The sequence below is a fragment of the Ambystoma mexicanum genome, chromosome 10 (genome assembly GCF_040938575.1).
Source record: "Ambystoma mexicanum isolate Mex_15411 chromosome 10, UKY_AmexF1_1, whole genome shotgun sequence".
Classification (NCBI taxonomy): domain Eukaryota; kingdom Metazoa; phylum Chordata; class Amphibia; order Caudata; family Ambystomatidae; genus Ambystoma; species Ambystoma mexicanum.
The window spans coordinates 494,499,753-494,521,681 of NC_090932.1; positions in this window are offsets into that span (position 1 = coordinate 494,499,753).

Sequence of the window (21,929 nt, forward strand, 5' to 3'; positions counted from 1 at the left end):
TCTCAAAATGTTATAAACCACTGGAGATACCTTATCTATAATTTGAAATGTCCCCTGCCATGCCGCCAGATATTTCAAATTTTTCTGTTTACCCTTTCCAAAATGAAATGTATACACCTGATCCCCCACTCAATACTCTTTCACAGATGTCTTTTTATCATAATAAGATTTTGACTGTCAGCAGCCCTTTCTAAATTCCGCCTCACAAAAGCAAATGCATGTTGTAAATGCTTCCTCAGTTCTTCCATATATTCATGAACTGTAGATGCGCTTACAAGTATCTGCTCATGTGTCCTGTATAGCAGGTGTTGCGGCAACACCATTTTCCTACATGTTAATACTTCATAAGGGCTGATACCTGTTGCTTTGGCAGGAGTTGATCTGATTGCCATCAAAACCAAAGGTAAACGTAAATCCCAGCTGGAACCTGCCTCTGCTACAAACTTCTTTAATATATCCACAACAGACCTATTACAGCGTTCAATTCCAGCAGAAGAGGCGTGTCTGTATGCAATGTGCAGCTTTCTTTTCAATCCCAGTATTTGCCACACCTTACTCACTAAAGCGCTTGTGAAATTATTTCCTCTGTCTGATTCTATTCTTTGTGGTAACCCAAATCTTGAAAATATATGATTTACCAGTAATGTACCTGCTGTTTGCGCACTACAATCTGGTGCAGGAATACACTCTATCCATTTTGACATTAAACAAACCACACTCAAAATATACCAGTTCCCCCTGCTCGACCTTTTTACAGGCCCTACATAGTCTATTTGCAAATCTGACCAGGGAAGAATTAAGCCTCTTTTCATTAAGGGGCTCTATTCATTGGTGAAGCAGGTTTAAATTGGGCAATACTAGACATCCCCTAGTATATAATTCCACATCTCGGGACATATGTGGCCAGTAAGCATAATATTTCAGTATCTCTAATGTCTTCTGTGAACCTCTGTGTCCTGCAGTTATTGCATCATGTGCATGGTGTAGCATTAGCCCTCTGAATGAAAGGGGTACTACCCACTGTATTTGTCCTGTCATGGTCTCTCTAATCATGAGTCCATCCTGTAGTCTAATTTGTTTTTTTATTTTTTAATAGCACCCTCAACTCTTCTTTTCCCACACAATCATTTTCTGATAAAGTGTTTTGTTCAAGGTCTATCAAATGATTATAATAGATTTCCAAAATTGGATCCTCCTTTTGTGCCTTAATCAGATCTTGAGCTGGTGTCTCATAACTCCATTGTACTACTGGTTGATCCACCTCTTTTGGAGCTTTAGAGCGTGTAACTGCATCAATTTGTATTTCACCAAGTAAATGTTCAATAGGTAGCAACTCTCCCATCACAGCCCCAATTTAAGCTAAATGATCTGCCTTATCATGTCCCTCCATATCCTCTCCTTGAGTTTTTAAATGTCCACAAATTTTCCTCCAGTATATTGTCAAGTCATTCTCTGACACCAATTTGTCTATGGCTTGTATCATTTTTCCATGTTTAAGGGGCTTTTTGTTGTACGTAATCATGCCTCTTGCTTTCCAGTCAGGCAAATATTCCACAAAGCTATTTCGTGCATAATCAGAATCAGTCACCAGGACAATTTCATTAAATTTATTATCAACTGCAGTAGTAATTGCTTTATAAATGGCTTGCAATTTGGCTACCTGACTGCTCCTAGCCCCAATTCTCATACCTATACTGGGAATGCCTTCACATTTCAACCAGATATTTCCTATTCCTGGCACCAATTGTTTATTACTGTCATTTGCAATGTGAAAAGCACAACCGTCAACATATACAGTTGGCAAATCCTTGCATGTCTTTTCATCAAAAGTTTTGTTTGGGGATTGCCCAAACTCCTGTAAACTAGGTTCCACTTCTACTTCATTTGATACATGTTCAGCTGCACAGTCATGTAGATCTGCCAAGCCTTGAGCAACTGGGCTCTTTTTATTTTGGCCATATATCACTTCTACAGGAAAACCTTGCAATGCCAGTGTCCATGAAGTAATTCTGGACTGTGCTAGGTTGCCTGGCCTAATTCTTTTACTCTCTAAAAACTGCAAAGGTTTATGATTTGTCTCAATAATTACCTTTTCTCCCTGAACAATGGGGCGGAAATGCTGTAGCGCCCACAAAGTGGTCAAAAGGGCCTTTTCACATTCACTGAATTTAATTTCAACTTGGGAAAATGCCTTAATTGCATAAGCAATGGTTTTGTGATTCAAATAATGTTTTTGTGATAACACTGCTGACATACAATGTTCAGAGAAACCTATTTCCATAAAGAAATCCCTATTCTTCATGGGGTATACTAAACATGGTGCCTTTATAAGACATTCCTTTAATTTAGCCACTGCCTCAGACTGCTCTTTTTCCCATTTCCAGGGTGTATTCAGCTTCAGTAGTTTAGTCAATGGTTGAGTAATTTCAGCATAATTTTCAATAAAATTTCTGTTATAGCCTGTTATTCCTAATAAACTTTTTAATCCTTTCACACTTTTAGGATCTTTTAGTTTTTGTATGGCCTCTACCTTCTTCTTTTGTGGGTTTAGTCCATGTTCAGTCACTTCATGGCCTAGAAAATTAACTTTATTCTTGCACCCTTGTGCTTTTTGTAAAGATACTTTGACACTTGCCTTTTGCAATTGGCCAAGAAAATGTCTAATTTCATCAAAATGGCTTTTCAAGGTTTCATTTTTTATCAGGACATCATCCACGTAAACTGTGGTTCCTCTTTCCACTGCATCAGACATAGCCTTTCTTAAAAATATGCCAAATTCACTCCCACTATTGACATACCCGAATGGAACTCTAACCCATGCGTATTGGGTCTTATCAAATGAAAATGAAAATAAATTCTGAAACTGCTCTGCCAATGGCACGCACCAATATCCAGATGTGAGATCTAATGCAGTAAACACTTTTGAGCCATGCACCTGAGCCAGGCCTTGATCAATGAATGGCAGTGGCCATCTGGACACTGGCACTCTTTTATTTAATTCTCTCAAATCTCCACACAGACGCCATTGACCATTTGGCTTTAACACACCTAGAACAGGTGTGTTGGATGTGCTATGAATAGGCCTAATTATTCCCCGAGACTCCAAATGTTTGATTATCTCTGCCAATGACCCTAAACATGGCAGTGGTAATCTATACTGCCGCACAAATACTGGGTTTCTACTACATCCTTCCGGTAATGTGGCAACATGTAAGTTAGTTAGTCCACAATTGTATGCATCCTTAGCAAAGACATCTTTAAACTCCATAAATATTTTTCTCAATTCATTTTTATCTTCATCGCTATCGCATGCATCTGCTGATAAAATGTGTTCCTCTACCATTTTTGAACATTCTGGGAAATCTTCCAGTGGAGGAATCTCTGTGCTTTCTTCTAACTGTGTGGCTGTGTCTCTCTGTAAAGCTGCCACTTTTAAATATTGTGGCATATCAGCTTCCACTTCAATGGGCTGATTTTCTGTTTAATTTTCATTTAAGTCAAATACTATATAATCATTTTGTTGAGAGCACACTGTCTCATTTAAATCATAAGGGTACACAGATTTAATTATAAAGATTCCTTTGGGCTGAGAATCCAGGTATTCTGACAACACACCCCTGGCATCCACATACCTTTCAGGGATATTTTCAATCGCCATGTTATTTAGATCTGCAGTATAATGTGATTTTTGTATGGCCCTTCCTAATGAAGAATTTTCCTCTAAATGAATATCTTGACACCCTTTATTATTCACCATCATTTTTAGAGACCCTTCATCAACATCTATCAATGGAATGTATTCAAAATACAGGCCTTGCTGTTTTATGGATTCATTCAAACACACGAATGCATCAGAATCCTTCATCTGCTGTGCATTTTTGCACTTTAGTGTTATTGCAACCTGCTTGTTGAATGCAGGAATAATAGTATCCTTCCTCAGCTGTAATTCAATTGCATATGGGACCAGCTGTGCGCAATGCAAAGCCCTTCTTTTGTCTTCAAATTCAGGTACAGGCCCACCTAGCCGTGACCATATTTTTTGAATAAGGAGATCTAACACCATACACATTTTGTGCATGATATCATTGCCCATGTAAAAGTCATTTTGTGTCCCACTCACTATCCACACATTATGGTAAATTGTTTTCTGTCCAATACTAATCTTCAGCATGCACCTGCCTGCAATTCGGTTTTCAAAGTCTGAACTGTCCAAACCAGAGACATATTGGTTTTTAATTCTAAATTTTGGGATCCCCTCCCTCTCCATTATTTTTTGCAGTAATTTCTCATGAATAAAGCTCCTTTCCAGTTCAAGCGCTAAGGTGGCTTTTATTACTCTAGAATGGTCATTTATACCAATGTGAACCCATGGTATTTCAGCAGGAGTAGTAATGTGTTTTTCTGTGTCTGTTTTAGGAGTAGTATTCTGTTTGCATGTCTTCTCTTTTAAATAAAAACGTAATGTGTGTTCATCTATTGCAGTTTGCCATTTTTTTCTAGGGTCTAAATAAATGTGTACAGATTGTTTCTCATTTTCACTTTGCATTTTATCTTGACACATCAAGATAACAGTGACGCTAGGTATACAGCTATTCTGGAGATATACCTCCACTGCATCATTCGTTTTGGCAACGGTGTGACATTCATTTATATTGCTGTTTTATGATTTTATTTTCTTAGGTTTCAATGGTTTTTTGGTTAAGGACCACAGTACTCCATTCACCCCATCTATAAGAGGAGACAATCTTTTCAGGCAATCTGTCCCCATCAGAAATGGAATCTCACAAATAGAAGTGATCAATACCTCCTGTTTCATTCTGTGTTTTCCTATTTTATGTTAACCTCGGTAACACCTATAATAGGCACCTCTTCCCCGTTAAAATTATGCACGGGACCTTCATTTAGCCTCACTGTGATCTTATTCTGTAGAGATCTCCCCTCATTAATACTTTTTACCAATTCTTTGGACATAATTGTGGCCTGTGAGCCAGTGTCAATCATTGCAAATGTACTGCATTTCTCTTCCACAGTTATGGGAGCATAATACCTGTTTTCAACTTCCTCTAACACACATAAGAAGTGTGAATTCTTACTGATTTCAAGACTCACCTTTCTCAGGCCTTTTTCACTTTTGGCTAAGCACATTGGTAAATGGAAAGACATTTTCCCCTCCTTTCTGTCCATTTCTGTGTGAGAGACTTTATTCATTTCCCCATGTTCAGAGGTTTTTTGGAGTGTGGCCACTGTTCGCCCATCCATCCAGGGATCATCAAAAGTCACACTACAATCCTCCAACTGAACATATGTAACAACATCACTTGGCAATTTGTCATTGTCTAACTCTGTGCTTTGTATTTATTTAGTATGGTACCAGTCCATTTAACTTCTTCAAAATATGTGGCTCAAAGAATTCTTTGGGTGATTGAAAGGTACCCTCCATTTGAGTATTTATTTTTCTGCCTGTGTTTGGTTATTGTTCTGATTGCCCAGGGAAGGAGTTATAGCATCCCCACTTACTCCCTGTTCACCTGTATTCCCCATGCATGAGTCATTTTTCTTAAATCTGTCTCTTTGTTCTTTTGGAATTTCAGGTTTTCCTTTATCATTTGTACACATCTCCAATGTTTGATTTAGCTCTATGTTAAACCAAACTTCTTTTTTATGAGTAGTTGCACTTTCTGTCACATGTTCATTTACTGGTACTTTCATTTTTAAATCATTAGACATCTCAGAGTCATTATGCAAAATCACATCAGAGCAATCTGTTTTCTTGGCACTGCAGGTATCATAAATACTTAGTCACTTATCAGAAACCGCCGGGTCAGTGCTTTGACCTTCTGCCCCCTCCTTTGATGACTATTTTTGTGCTGTACAAAGCTTTCCTATTTGCTCAGCCAACATTTTTATTTGTGCCTCGAGACACTGGAATCTTTCCATTTCTCTAGAATCCTCTCTCTGTGGCCTAGATCAATATTGGTTGTTTTCCCCCTGATTTAATCTATTCTGATACCTCTCAGGGGAAGGATTTCTATTGGGATTGTTCCCGAACTCTTGATTCATGTGTGGATGGGTGCGGGGTGCACCCATCCTTTAGTTGTAGTCCCCTGTTGGTGGTGAATCATTGTATTGACGTGGAGCGTAATTCATATTCTGCCTCATGTCATGTCTCTCATTTTGTGGGTACTGACCCCTATGTTGATTCCCATTATCAGTAAATCGATCCACATATCAGGGTCTTTCCTGATTACCATATATCATGTTGTTGGTATCAAATCTGCTCTGTGTTCCCAATGTCTGGTAGGGACCATTATTTCTTTGATCCTGACTTTGTCTCTGATTATTATTCATACCTGACATATCAGGCCGATAGCCTGCTCGGGGCCTATCTCCTAAGAACCTAGGGCTGATGTAGCTCTCCCTATTACTAGGATCAGGCGATTGAAACATTGGTGCAGGGAGTGACGACCTTTGTTGATTATCCCTTTGTTCAGGTGTCAAATTACTTTTACCTGGACTTTGAGCAGATTCAGGGGACATTTTGGCTGACCTGATTTCCATCACTGTTGCTGAGGGTTCTTTAGATTTTTGTCTAGTGTCTTTCATTTTATCATTTTATCTACCCTGACAATAGAGTACCTCATATAGTTTTGTGCTTTGGTTTACAATCCATTCAAGGGACTTGTCACGGTCAAATTCATGAACCAACTTTGATATGATATCTTTCTGTAGCCCATAGAAGTAAGCAGTTTTAAATTAATTGGAATTGGGGTCAAAGATACATCAAAATGAGAAAAAGCTCTTGCAAAAACTGGCGACTGGATGTATTAGGACCAGCAGTGATTGTGTAAGCAACCTTTTTCGCCTCCTGCAATGATTGGAAAGGAGAAAAATGACGTCTAATCCCTTTTTCAAACTCTGCCCATGTCATATTATGCTGTTCATTTAATCCCCTAATGATACTGGCTGTGGGGGCATCCAGAGTTAAATGAAAATATTGTCTGTATTGTTCTTTAGGTATCTGGAGGGCTTTAAATATATCATGCACTGCTTCTAAGTGGTCCTCTGTGCAGCACTCCCCTCCTTTTTTAAATGGTTTGATCAGAGCTTTGATGGATTTCATTATCTTTATGGGGCTACTTGTTGCAATGCATGGAATTGCACTAATTTGTTATTCAATCCAGGTTTCTGGTGTATGGGATTGGGGGCGGCCCCCAATGGGTGTATCAAATACCCCAAGGGCGCTGCAACCAAGTTCAGTCACCGGCCCAATCAGTGGGGCACTAGCTCTTTGGGTAGAAATAGGATTCACCTAAACTCCATTAAATGTGGTGCCCTGCCGTCTATTCTGGGACCTGGAAATGCACATTTGCTGTTCTAAATCCTTACACTTCTTATGGAGCCTATGTGCCTCTTTTTGCAAATAGTTGTTTTCATCACTCATTTTATTAATTACCTCCTGCATATCGCACATTTGCATTTGGCATTCATTTAATTCTATGTTTCCCTTGTCTCTTTCTTGAAACATTTTAACCATTTCCTGTTCAATATTTTGGAGATCACTTTCTTTTTCACAATGTTCTTTTTGCAAAATCTGCATTTCCAAAACAACCTCATCTTTGTCTTGTCTAATATGGTCTACCAACTCTTTTAAATGTACCAATTCTTGTTCACTATCCTCAAACTGTTTCTTGCTTTTAGAAAATTGAGTATCAAGAGCCCTACATTTTAACTGCATGTCTTTTTGACATACCTCCAGTTCTGCTCTTAACATTTCCTCTTTTTTACTTGCCCTATCTAGATCAGCTTTTAACCTGTTAATCAGCTTAGTATCATTTTCTTGCATTCGCAGGGATCTATTCAAGATAAACAATGTCTTGGTGCATAGCCGTATCAGACAATCTTTCTCTGCATGTTTATCAACTGCATTTAATAGTCTCAAAAGGCAGACCTGAATTATGCTGCCTTCTGCAAAAATGCTGTCTAGTGGTTCTTTCTGTACTTCACTATAAATGCGGTCATGCCATTCTGGGGCATTATTTGATGACCATGTCCCATGTGCATATAACTTTGCCTCCAGATATTGCACTAGCTTCGAGAATGTGGCTTCTATTTGAGACATTCTGAAATTCACTTTTAGTGTGAGACTGCTATTATGAAATGGGTTCCCTCTAATGCATGCATGGTAGTGTGAGACACACCTGCCACACCCAGAAGGTGCTCTATAATCACGTTCCTGGCCTGAAACGCACCATATATATGTTGGATATTTTGTGTAAATTTGGGGTTTGGCGGTATTTTCTTACCAACAAAAGAAGAGTGGTCATTTGGTGATAACTTGCCCTTGCATCTAGATTGGGTTTGGCCTTACCTCCTTCCAGTGACCATATTTTGTTACACTATATTGGATAATTTAGTAATATACACTATTGGCTGAATTTTCTGGTGGTAAATTACTTAGTAGTGAGCATAATTTTCCTCCCCTATTTATAGCCCCAACATACACAAAACCTTCCTTATTCTTATAATACTCTTGTGATCTATAGAGAACCTTGGACCTACATTCAGGAACACCACACTTTCACATAGAGTGCCACCTACAACCTGTGGCTGTTATCACTGATTTACCTACACCAGTGAACTATGCGTCCATGGCCCCATTACTGGTTCATAGACCCCCAGTAATCTATATATAATATTAGATTTCACCCAGACAACATGCACTGGGGAACACACGCATACAGCTATTTATCACCGCTAAGTCTTATTTTAGGACAGCTTATTCTGTCTGTTATTTCATCTACATGGGAAAAATGACAAATTTACTGCCTAAAGAAAATCTCTCCCGTGTCACAAATGCTATTCCAAATGCACCAAGAAAAGAGAAAAACAAAAACTCTCTACACGTTCTGCTTTTATATTGTATGTATTATAAACAATTGCAATTCAAAAAAACATTTTACCATGTACATCGCGTTGTTCTCTGTAATAAATAAACAAGAAAAGAAACAAAACAAAGACAGAGCAATATTCACTTTGCAACATTATCATATGACAAATTAAATGCAGGGGATTTCTTTTGGCTACAATGCCTACATGACATTTTAGATTGCTATTGCTCATTCACACGAAAGTACACAACGACCCCCTCACTTAACTTTGGCTGCTTACCAAAGATCTGTAGTTTTCTCCCCAGGCGACCTCCATTCAGCAGAGCAGGCCCAGTCAGCAGGGGTGTTCTCTGTTATCTCGCATGTTTGGAGTGTGTGTGGTGAAAACATAGAGTTCTCAAGCTAGCGCTAAGTGAAGCCAGGCACGTTCGTCTGGGAGCCCAGTCATTCACCAACTGCCTCTCCCTCTGTCAATCTTTCCCCAGCAAAACTCTGCACCTTCCTCTTTTCCTACGTAAAACCACTGCAGATGCTTTGCACAAATCAAATTAAAAAGGCTGCATCACCCTTCCTTCAACACAATAGAGCAGTGTATAGTGAGAAACTGTAACTAATATCATTTCCTGGTATGCAGACTTTGCTTGCTGCAAACACAGTGAAAAAAAGAAATATATAATTCTAGTGCACATTTGAAAACGAATTTCAGAACATGTACTTTTACCTCATTTTTCACGTAGAGATTACATTATGATGTTAATGAGTTATCACTAGTGATTAGTAATTGTTAATTAAGTCAGTTAGTTAGATGAATAATGTAGTCTCCTATGTATAAGGCATTTCAAAGAAGAGAAAAGAAACAAAAAATTCTGGTGCACTTTTAAACCTGCAGCCTGTCTCCATCTACATACTCATATGTTATGCTAGCAACATAGGACTGGCTATATGTGTATGCCACATTATTGCTGGCAACAAAATACCATCACATTCAGTGAGTTGCTACACCCCAAGGTGCTATATATTATACTACAGGTGGTAGGATGGAAATGAGAGAGGCAGCAGAAGATGTCAGGGTAGGGAATGATGGAGATAAGAATTTTAGAGAGGTGCGGAAAGAGGGGTAGGAGGAGATAGAGTGGATATGGAGAGGGAGACGGTTGCAGTGGAAAGGGGCAAGTTGTTGGAAGGAACATAAGTTGGTGGGCCACTGGGTGATGGAGGAGGAGTGAGTAGGAAAATTTGGCAGAGCAAAGGGGGCGAGAAGGGGTGTAGAAAGAGAGGTGGGAGGGAAAGTAGGGTGGAGCAAGACCGTAGAGGGATTTGAAGATGAGACAGAGGAAATAAAATTTGAGCTGGGATGGTTTCTTGATGGTTATAGTAATTGTGATTGGGGTGAATTTGATCCCCTGAAAAACACCCACTCACACCTCCCACCACGCACTAGCTGAAATTCACCCCGATCACAATACTGACTGGGTAGGTGTTGGGAGTTTTTTTTGTTGGTGTTGATTTTATTTTGGGTAGAGTGATTTTGTCTAGGAGTGTGTTTTGGATGTTTTTGCGCGAGCTGAGATCTTTGATGGCGTTTCTAGCTCGTGAAGGATGGTGAAGAGCTCTCTTGTGCCAGAGTGGGCTTCTTCTATTCTCATGTTGTAAATGGAGCTTTTGGTTTGCAAAATGGCTTTTTTGTAATTCTTGGAAAGGGCTGTGAAGTGCTGTTTGTTCTCGATGGAGGGTGTTTTTGTCCAGGTATTCTCTGCTGCTCATTTAGAGGAGCGTAGGATTTTGAGATTTGGGGTATACCAGGAGTTGAGCTGGGCACTTGGTTTGGACTTGCATACGTTCAATGGCACTACTTTGTTGATGGCTTTAAGGATGGTTTGGTTATAAAAGTCGACCATGGAGTTTGGGTTTGCGTTTGTGTGTGTGTGCACAGTTAGTGTTAGAAGTATGGGAAGTATGTTGTCTGGCAATATGTTCACTGATTTTCTTGAGAGGGATGCTGGAGCTGGTTCTGTTAGGACCTCCGAGCGGGCTGTCTCGATGATGTTGAAGGTAATGACATTGTGATCTGACCAGGGGCAAAGACCTTTGGTTAGAATGGTGGTATTGCAGTTGAGATTTGCTATCCAATCTATAGTGCAGCCCTTGTTGTGGGTGGGTCTTTAAATCAGATGTGTGAATCCTAGGGATTCAATGGTGTTGGCTAGTGTGAGAGCATGTGAGTCTGATGGGCCATTGAGACCTAAGCTGATATCTCCCAAGAAGATGATTTTGGAGGTGGACTTGGTGTTGGTGGAAAGGACAAGAGTAATGTCTTCCTCGAAGGAAAGTAGTGGACTTGGGGGTGTGTAAGTTAAGTGAATTGTGATGGTGGCTGTTGCGGACAGGGCAATTTTGATTGAGAGTAGCTCACCTGAGCGGATGGATAGGTTTTAGATTTATTTAAGGGGGAAGGTATTTTTGGCAATGAAGGCTACTCCTCCCCGTTTAGTAGTTGGTCTATCTTTCCTGAGGATAGTATAACCATCTGGGATGGCTAGGTAGAGGGAGGGACCGACAGCAGGGTGCAGCCATGCTTCTGTGATTACTAAGAAGTCTAGTTTGTTGCTGGTGATGAGATCGGAAATGTCAACAGTGTGGGCAAGGAGGGATCTGGCATTGATGAGCGCTCCTGTAAGTGGTGTTATGGTGTTTGCTTTCGAGTCGGGAGTAGGGGCCATTTGACTGGGTGTGTGATTTAGGCTAGTGTGGGAGGGAGGTTTGGGAGTGGTGGTGGTGGAGGCTTTGGATATGGCGATCAAGTCTGGGATGAGTTCAGCAGGGATGTTGTTGGCTAGGGGAGGTGCCATGGGGGGATAGGGATGGAGATCTGTGGGAGTGTCCAGTGTGTGGCTGTCCAGATCAGGGGCCAGTGTTGTCTTAGTGTTGTTCTTGCGGTACATGGTGTGAGGGGGATGATTGGAAGGTCTAGTGAATATAGGGGTGGTGGTGCTAGAGGTGAGGCGGGCATTCCTCCAGGTGAGAGGTGGGGTGGTGGTAAGTAAGTGTTGTCTGGTTGTTAATAGGCGAGTCACCAGTCTTATATTCCAGTGGTCGAAGGTATCAGGTTGACTGTCGCTTTGGGTCTGCATGTATTTTGTTTCTTGTGGGCTGGAGGTGATGCCAGCTAAAAAGCTAGAATTTGCCCAACATCCATCCTTTACCCAGAACAATTAAATATACAAAAGGAACATGTGCAATGTGAAGTGCACAAATACATTTGCAACTAGAAAACCTGGGCTCACAAATAGGGTTCTCCATTTGACCAATCTGTGTGATTTTGGGATAATCACTCTACCCAAATGGATCCCACTTTGTTTGGTTGTCAACATTTTAATCTCCTACAACTGAGTCTGTGATGTGTGAACTTAACAGAAAGCCTCACCCATAATGGTTAAATTGATACAAACATGTGACCCAAAAGATTGCAAACAGATTACTACTTCAGATACATCAACCAGTCAACCAACTAAGGTACCTTAGAAATTATATGTAAATTATCTACTCTGTAGGGTTTTCTTGTTTAAAGAGGGGTAAAAATGAAGGTTTCATACAGGGGAAATGTAATACTGGTGGGGAAAGCTCAACTTTTTTAAATAGAATGCAGCATACTATAACTGGGTTTTGTAAAGCACAGCATCTTCTCTTTTGTCTGCCTCTTTGCGCTACAAACGAGATGGAAGCAAGGGTTGAATTAATCATGATCACTTCCATTGGTGTAGGCAGCTTCCCATGCCATCGTTTTTATCAGGTCAGCCCCATTACAGAAGGGGATTAAGTTAACATCGTCGATTCATCATGTATTAGATTTGGTTGAAAGCAGACTGGCATTAAACTAAAGCAAGGCGTAGACATTGCATTTCCCAGTCAATGAGATTTGACTTCCCATGACATCACCCTGGTCAGAGGTTGAACAATAAGGTTCACCCCTAAAGTACATTTAAAGGTTGTCACTCTATCACCCTCTTGGGCAAATACAATTATGTGGGGCATGTGGCCCCCATCTGGGCCAGCTGCCTTCCCACCCAGAAAAGTCGATTTTGTTCTGTAAAGGGAGAGCGGAGAACAGGTGGCCCCAAGCATTGTTACTTCCCACACCCCTCAAACAAATGACCTGGGCAGCGCCACCTGCTGTCCCATCCCAAAAGGGGAACAGCATTTTCTTTTATTTAAATGCCCAGGACAGGTGACCACTGGCATCGCTGCTTGCCCATTCCAAAATAAAAATATAAATGAATGTGGCTGCCCCTCCCCCCTTCACCATTGACGCCTACCTCTAGTCTTCACCAACAAAAGCCACATTTCTTTTTGTTTTTGTAATTTAAAAAAGCTTGGGGCAGGCAGCACAGGCCGTGCTAACTGTCCTCCTCCCGATCAAATGAAAGATGCTGGTTCCACCAGCAGCTATGCCTCCCTCATAAGCGAACGTCCTCCCAAGCGCTGATATCACTATCTTTGCATGTGTTGCACTAAATTGTTTCTAGCAATCTCTGTGGTGAATTTGACCACTCTTGGCTTGGTTGCATGATGTGTCGGATTGAGTAGCAGTTGTATGGATTTTAGGTTTTATTTATTTATTTATTTATTTTGCCTGGGCTTTATGTTCTGGAGTACTTTGAATATTGTCACAGCGATGTTGAGACCGGCTCCCTGCTTGTGTTGTACTGTTCTCTGGACTGAGAGGCAGTGGAAATCCTTTGATGGAGTGCAGAAATATGTATGAATTTTAATATTGCCTCACCCAAATGTGGCATACCAATCTCATGCTCAGATGTATACATTCCCACCCCACAATTCTGGGCATGGAACAAACAGACAGTGAGGTGGTCAAACATCGAAATGTATTTAAAAGAATACTGCAACTTCAACCAACTTGGTCTCCATCTTTACACTATGGAGACCAGCATAAACTAGGGATAACAACTCCAAAATCAAGTAATCTATCAACAAATGTCCCTGCCTATTTGAATCTCAATATTAGAAGTCCACAAAGGAATTCACGTTCAAGCATACCTGTCTTCATATGATTATGCAGTATTCTAAGAGATACTAGACGTTCTAAACATTTCTCTTCTGCATTGGATTCTCTAGACAACTTATTGTAACATAATGGTAAATGTGCAAGATAATGCAAGTGTGTTTAAAACATTTGACTTTCTCAAGTATCAAGACAAGCATGGTACACGTATTAATAAACTGCCTATGCCGCTGTGAGGTAATGGATCTATTGGCTATGTGTATGCCACATCACTGTAGACAGTGACCAGCTTATTCGGAGTGTATGCAGTGATTGAGTTACCCTGTTCTGAACCCACATGTACAGACACTGTGTTCTCAATACGCGTGAGTGCAGCTTTCTCTGAACATGTATGTATGACTTTTGCTGAACACAAGTGTCTTCCTTTTAGTCTGGACTGGTGTGTGTTTGAGTGTTTGTTAATACAGCTAAATAGATAGCTTTAAATTCACATGGGTTTGCCTGCGCAATGTTGATGTATTTGTATGTGTTCAGCCTGCATGTATTTACAGGCTGAAATGATACTGTTCCCCTGTAACATGTAAAATGTTAAAGTACCCCCTTCCCTTCATATTATACCTGAATCTACCTCTGCATCTAAAGGTAAGGAAATGCAGGGTGTTTGCACTTTACACAATTCTTAGTAATTCAAATGAATTCTCTCAGCATGCATATTGTTGTGCAAGCATCCAATCGCATGTCATCCAGGCTATTGTATGTTGCAAATATACTATGACCCAAAAGGATTCAACACCGGTTTTAGCCACTACAAATATTTCAAATAATATTCAACTTTACAAAACAGTTCCTCATTAAAGTGGGACTAAAATGCATTTAAAGAAACCACACCAGGCTTCATCATCATAAGTATAATCTTCAGACCGGCCCATACAAGTTTTCAAGGCCCTTTGTGTGTGCTTCTCAGTGTGCCATTATTGCACTTTCCTTAGCTGAGTGAGCCTGGAAATATAAATACACAGAATGTTTCTGGTTTCCTGTTCAACATGTAAATCCTACCCCCTTCAAACCCCAGGCTCAAGTAGGTCACGCTAAATCTAAAAGGGCAGCATTCTAATGTTAGAATAAAATGGAACTGAACTGTAATGTTGATTCCAGTCTTACTTTTCATTGTATTATTTCAGGTAAAATGAACTCTTGCAATTGTAGGAAATATATGCAGTTTTCTTTGCTAAAGGCTTCACTAGGCCCTGCATTGTGGTGTACTAATTTTCTACTCAAGGGGCCCGATTAATGGAAATCATGGAATCGGGTGCAGAAATGGAGCAAGGGCTGCATGCCGAGAAGGACCCTGCGTGAGCGGTGGCGCTGATTTTATTTTGCGGACCATGCATATCCATGGATTTAAAGATGCATAACTAGCCATCGCGCAAGTACAAACAAGTTGCGCCAGGAATGCCCACAAAACACCCCAGGCACACCAAAAAGCAAGCAAAAGGATAAACACAACGCAAACCTCCGTGCCACCCCTGGTCCACCATCAAGTACCCCTGTGAGAAAGCACGCCTCACCTCGCAAGCCCAGGCTGTACCCCAGTGAAAATGTGTGCCCTCCCTAGCAAAACCAGACTACACCCCAGCAAAATCATGCGCCTCACCTCACAAGCCCAGGATGCACCTCAGCAAAATCGCGCATCTCACCTCGCAAGCCCAGGCTGCACCCCAGCGAAAACGCATGGCCTCCCTGGCAAAGCCAGACTGCACCCCAGTGAATACGGGTGCCCTCCCTCTCAAAGCCAGGCTACACCCTAGCAAAAACCGAGTCCTCGCTCACAAGCCCAGACTGCACCCCAGCAGTGAAAACAAGCACCTCACCTCACAAGCCCAGGCTGCACACCAGCAAAAACACAGGTCCTCCCTCGCATGCCCAGTCTGCACCCTCCAAATACGACCAACTGGAAGCACCAGACATCCATCCATGGGTGTAGCATCTGCTCACACACCCTGCTAGGCCTTAATCAGCCACCCCCATAGACAAGTGACAAGTGAATGCAAATCCATGTGCATGTTGTCCATGGCACATTGCTAATGCATCAAAGCACAGTAACTGAATGTGTGCCCATGACAGAAGCAAACCTAGCAAAAGATGTTGCAAGATACACAATGGCCATGTGTGTAACAGCCTGATTATCTGTGACCTGTGTGGAATGGGTGGCAAAATACCTGTCAGGGAACAATCACATGATAGGGCCATGCATGGGTGATGGTAGGGCCGTTAGAGAGAGCATGAGTCAAAGAGGCTGGAGAAGTGTGCAGCCACTCCTGAAGAGCATATATGGCCCACTACTGCATTCCAGTGGTAGAGGTTGAGCGACACATGAGAGAAGGAAGTGTGTGACTGCACAGGCTGGTGGATGTGTCTGTACGACATGGGTTTCACACAGCAATAACAAACAAACCTGCTATTAACGTGACCATGGAACTCCTCCACAGTGAGCCCACCTCCCTCAACCTCAACCACACTGTTGCCAAACACAACGTGATGCTGCACAGGTAAATGAAAATGAAAACATACAGTGCACACCCAGTTGTCTGATGGACTCACCCCCACATGTCAGACACATGTGCATCCTACCATCTACCACCATCCCAGCAACAACAACACACAAGCATGCATGCCACAAGACACATGACTTGCAATGGAGAGATGCACTGTCTAAAAATAGAACTATGAAAGAGACTGAAACTCAAATTAACTGCATGACGCATGGACTGTAACAAACTGAATGATGTATTGAACATAAATATGTACAAACTAAATGGGAATCAAGCTCAAAATAGTCCAGCGGAAATATGAAATGAAAACAAATATTCTAAGTCTAAACAACTATATGCAATAAAAACTGGGAAGGAAAGTCTTCAAAGTCTGGGGAAATAATAAATGCACAAAGGAAACCAACACCTAAATAACTATGCACAAAGGCAGCAGGCTGGTCCTCCTCCTCTCCAATCTCACTGAGGTTTTCCATAAGGGCTGAGTCCAGCACTGCATCCTCACCCCTCAACTGGGCCTCCGTTGATGCCTGCAGTGCTTTAGGGTTCTCCAGCATTTGTGTCTCTATCACTTTTGCCCCAATCTGCTCTTCATATCGAAGGAGCACGGAAGACATCCTGTCCTTCAGGTCCACATGTGCCTCCTGCCTTGCACTTTGCACCTGCCTCCTTTCGGTGGTCTTCCCTAAAACAAATAGCCTCCTCCTGGATGCCACCTGCTGCCTCAGTGCCCGGTGCCTGCTATGCTGGTTCACCGTCTGAGCTGATGACAATAGCAGGGGGTATGGCACCTGCACTGCTAACGGATGCTTGTTGTCCCTCCATTGTCAGTGCCCCTGTTGGTGCCTGGATAGGCACAGTGACCACCTCAGCTGATTTGCTTTGGACTCCCAAATCGGGCAGGGATGTGGCCTCCACCAGACTGGGTTTTCTTGTTAGGACTGGTGAACTGGGGGCCCTGGTGGTATCTTGCCCGGAAGGCACCCCAGAATACGACTAGCACACAGAGGAGGAAGACGAGGAGGTGGTTGCAGCAGTGAACATCCCATAGAGGACACCCTGAAACAGGCATGTTGCAAACCAGCCGATGAGGTGGCATAGCTCACTGTGATGATGTGCAAGCAGACTACGTGTAGCCTGCACATCATCACGAATGACACGAATGACAGCTGTCCGCCTCGTCAACCCGACCAGCAGGGGTAGCACATGATTCCAGATGGCAACACCAGATGGTAAGGGAGTGTCGGTCTGGATGGACACATCAGCCAACACCAGGTGTTGGGTCTGGGTGGAGGCATCCCAGCAGGCGCATACTGCTGCATCCGATGGCCCAGGGACTAGATTTTGCACAGGCACCTCCAAGGTAGCTGGTACAGACTCATGCGCCTGGGACAGGACTGCAGTAGGCACGCCCACCTCAACACCCCCACCTGACCCCATGGGCTGGGCTGCAAAGGCCATCTCCCCTCTCTGCCCCTCCATCAACCTGGAAGACTCCGGGTTGTCTTCTGCCATGGATGGCCCCTGTGTGGCATTACCTGTCCCGACTCCTGCTGAGGAGCGCCCTCCCACCTTCACCTTCTTGGACTCACTACCAGCAGCCATGCCGATGTCACTGGCACTGCCACAGCCAAATCGCTCACCAAAGATGAGCTGTCAGGGGGGCGTGGCTTGGGCCTGCACCTCTGCCTGGTGTAGGCATCTATGCAGCCATGCTCCACAGAACTGCTTACGCCCTCTTCATCAGATGCAACTCTGGAAAAGGAGACACAGAACAGAAACATCAGTGTAGTGCACCAAATTGGGCGTGGCAACAGCAACATTCATATGAACATAACTTGTCAAGGGAACAACCATCAACCTCCACACCCACACACAAGGGGCCTCATTACGACCCAGGCGGTAAGTTACCGCCTGGGTCGTACCTTTACCACCATGGCGTAAACTACGTTTACGCCATGGTGGTTGGCGGACTTACCGCCCCATTCCGAGGTTGGCGGGGCGGTAAGTCCCCATTAACCCATTTACCCTTCCCCATTCCCATTTTTGCCCCATAGGGCATAATGGGAGTGGGGAAGGCGTTAATTACGCCACCGTAAATTACGGTGGCGTAATTAACATCAAGGTCCCTTAGCGCCATGGATTTTAACACCTGCTAAAAGCAGGTGTTAAAACCTCCATGGCGCTAAGGGACCTCGGAATCAGGCGGTAAGGGTCGGCGCTGTTTACGCCGCCGTAAACCCCTTACCGCCTGGGTCCTAATGAGGCCCAAGGACATGCAATCCACATCCATTCTGGCACCTGCCTGGCCATTACTCCACACAATCACATCAAGCTACTTGCCGTTGTCACAACCAATCAATTGTGTATGATTTACACACATGCAGCATTTGCACATACACATGTGAGGATGCCACAGCAACAAGCACATACACATGTCATGCACACACATCAACTGATAGGCCACAACCAGTGCGATGACCAATCACATCAGAGTACCGTGAACTGCAGTGCCTCTAAATGACTAAGCCAGACATCCAAATGCACATGTTGCATCCAGGCGTGAGTGATGCCCAGTCAGACAATCCTATTTTTGGCACATACACATGAGCATCATGCATGCACATGACATGGCAACACTACCTCAACTATCACACTTGTCTCCCTGGCACGTCTCAGACACAAGTAACATTGCATGTGTACAGTCGGCAAGCCAGCATTACAACACACAATGTAAGTGATAGCACATTTAAAATATATATAGGTCTGAATGCACACATGGAGAGCAATGTCTGGGGCATGCACGCAGACATCCATCTCAGAAACATACCTGCTGCAAGCCTCAGGGAGTCACTGCCAATGTTGTTGGTACATGCACAGAGCATATGCACCGCAGAGCATTGCAACACATGGCTACTCACCAGTCTTTTCCATACATTCTCATAACTCACAGATCTGGGTGTGCAGCACCAGGTAGAACGTCTCGAGAACCTGCATGTTAGCTGACATCTCGCACCTGCGTGCAGGGAGCATCCTCTGTGGTGGCACAAGCCTGGACATAGCACAGGGCCTTGCTGTGGGTCCTGGATTTCAGGCCCTCCCAGTGTTGTACACATTCTTGAAGGTGTGGTGTGCCACCCCCTCTACATTGATGACATCCGTTATCCCATCCCAGATCTGCTGATGTCCATCCTTGCTGTATTGCATCACAGGGTGGAAGAGGGCACCATAATGGTCCAGGACCTTCTCCACCAGGATGTCAACTTCCCTGGTGGTGAAGTTGACAGCCCTCTTGCTCACTGTCATGGGGTTGCCAGTCTGGTTGAAGTATGATGGTGTGGGTGGGCAAGGTGGTCCTGGAGCTGGGTTGTGGAGCGGTGGTGCTGGAATGGCATGGTAGGAGTCCAGTGAAGCAGCTGAGGTGGTCAAAGAGCTAGGAGCATAGGCAATGGCGGGACAGCAGGCAATCCAAACACAGTGCAGGTGGGCAGCAGATACACACACTGGACAGGCAGCAACAGATGGCTAAGTTGGAGGCAGTACAGGGCAGTACGAGGCAGGTAAAATGGCACTGAGGCAGGAGTGTGGGTCTTCTGTGTCTCTCAATGTAGGCAGTCGGAAACAGAGGGAAGGGACGTTGCGTGTAAACAATGAGCGTGGACATGTGAAATCCAAGGAAAGGCCCTCAGCGCATAACTTATGTGAGACACGCTGCATGCATGCATTCAGAACACCATATTCAGGGATACATTAGTATGTGGAGAAGCAACTCCGGATGTGAGTGCGAAGGGGAGCAATCTGTTCACTTCAGGGACCGTACAAATTTCTTATTTTGGTGGGGGATTTGCCTCCGAGGATATGCGCATCTACTTTTGTTTATTGCAAGGTTAACGTTGAATGGTGTATGAATTTTTTTCAACTGTGTGTGCCCCTTTGAATTACGTGCCACTATTCTTACTTTTCTGGTAGCTTTCTGGGGTACGCCTATGCATTTTTTTAGTTGCTGGGTGCCACTGAGTATTGTGTACTGCTTTTTTCTTTTTCTGGAAGCTATCCTGGTATCGTTGATGCATCTATTGTTTTGGTGGGGTGCCTTTGCATTACGCATACCATATTTTTGACACCTGGGGAACATTTGAGCCTTGCTGGACCACAGAACTATATCTTCCATCAGGTAGACTGCCTACTCACTCAAATTGCCCAGGAAAATTGCATAGTGTGCCTTCCATTTTCCCTTACAACTGGAACATGAGTGGAAAGGCCCCAAGAGGGAAAGAGAGCAGATGTGGCCAGGGTCAGGGAGGTCCTGCGGAAAGCAGGTGCTCAATTCCCAAAGGTTTAGGGATGTGCAGCGGAAGCTGCTGCCCAAGCCCAAGGGTTTAGGGACGTGCTGCGATAGCTGCTGCTCAAGCCCTGAGGGTTCAGGGAAGTGCTGCGCAAGCAGCTTCCCTAGCCCAAAAGGGTAAGGGATGTGCTGTGGAAGCAGCTGCCCCAGCCCAAACAGTTAAGGGATGTGCTGCGGAAGCAGATAACCCAGCCCAGAGGATTCAGGGACGTGCTACGGTAGCTGCTGCCCAGGCCACAGGGGTTCAGGGACGTGCTGTGGAAGCAGCTGCCCCAGCCCAAAAGGGTAAGGTATGTGCTGCGGAAGCAGCTGCCCCAGGCCAAAAAGGGGAAGGGATGTGCTGCGGAAGCAGCTTCCACAGCCCAAAAGGGTAAGGGATGTGCTTCAAAAGCAGCTGCACCATCCCGAAGGGGTAATGCAATGCCCCATGTCACATGTTGTCTCGCATCTGGACCCCAGAGTGCTCCCAGCGACACAGGGGTGGCAACAAAACCTTGTTGCAAGAAGGCAAAGCCTACACAGCAGGAACAGGCTCAACCCCATGACAAGGCAAAGGACACTGACATGTTGAGGAAGAAGAACCTCCATGATGAAGAACTCAAGATCCTCATGGACTATGTGGCTATTCACCACTGTGACATGTGCCAACAACCGGCGAGCACACCTACACCTGCTCATCGTATGGTGCATTGGCAGCATATCACGGATGAGATCAATGCCTTAGGGTTTGAGAAGCACACTGCTGCATAGGTAGTGAAGCGCTGGAATAACCTCAACAGTTGCACCAAGTACAAGTTGGGTGCCAACCTAGCCTCTGCTCTGGCAATTGGAGAGGGGTCTCCAGAGGAGGAGGAGATGACCGAGCATGAAGAGGCATTGAGCCAATTCATTCAACTGGAGCAGGTGCAAATCTTGGGAGACCTCTAAAATTACAAGGACACATCCGGTGAGTGACCAAGATTGTGCATCCTGAGTACGTGAAGTAAAGCATCACCAAGATGTATTATTGTAGTGCACATCTGGCTGCATTTGAATGACTGCCCCTGGTGAACCATGTCATGTTGTACTGACTCCTGTACAGTCTACATAAGAGTGGATACAAACCATGTGTTGTATATCAATTGAGCTAG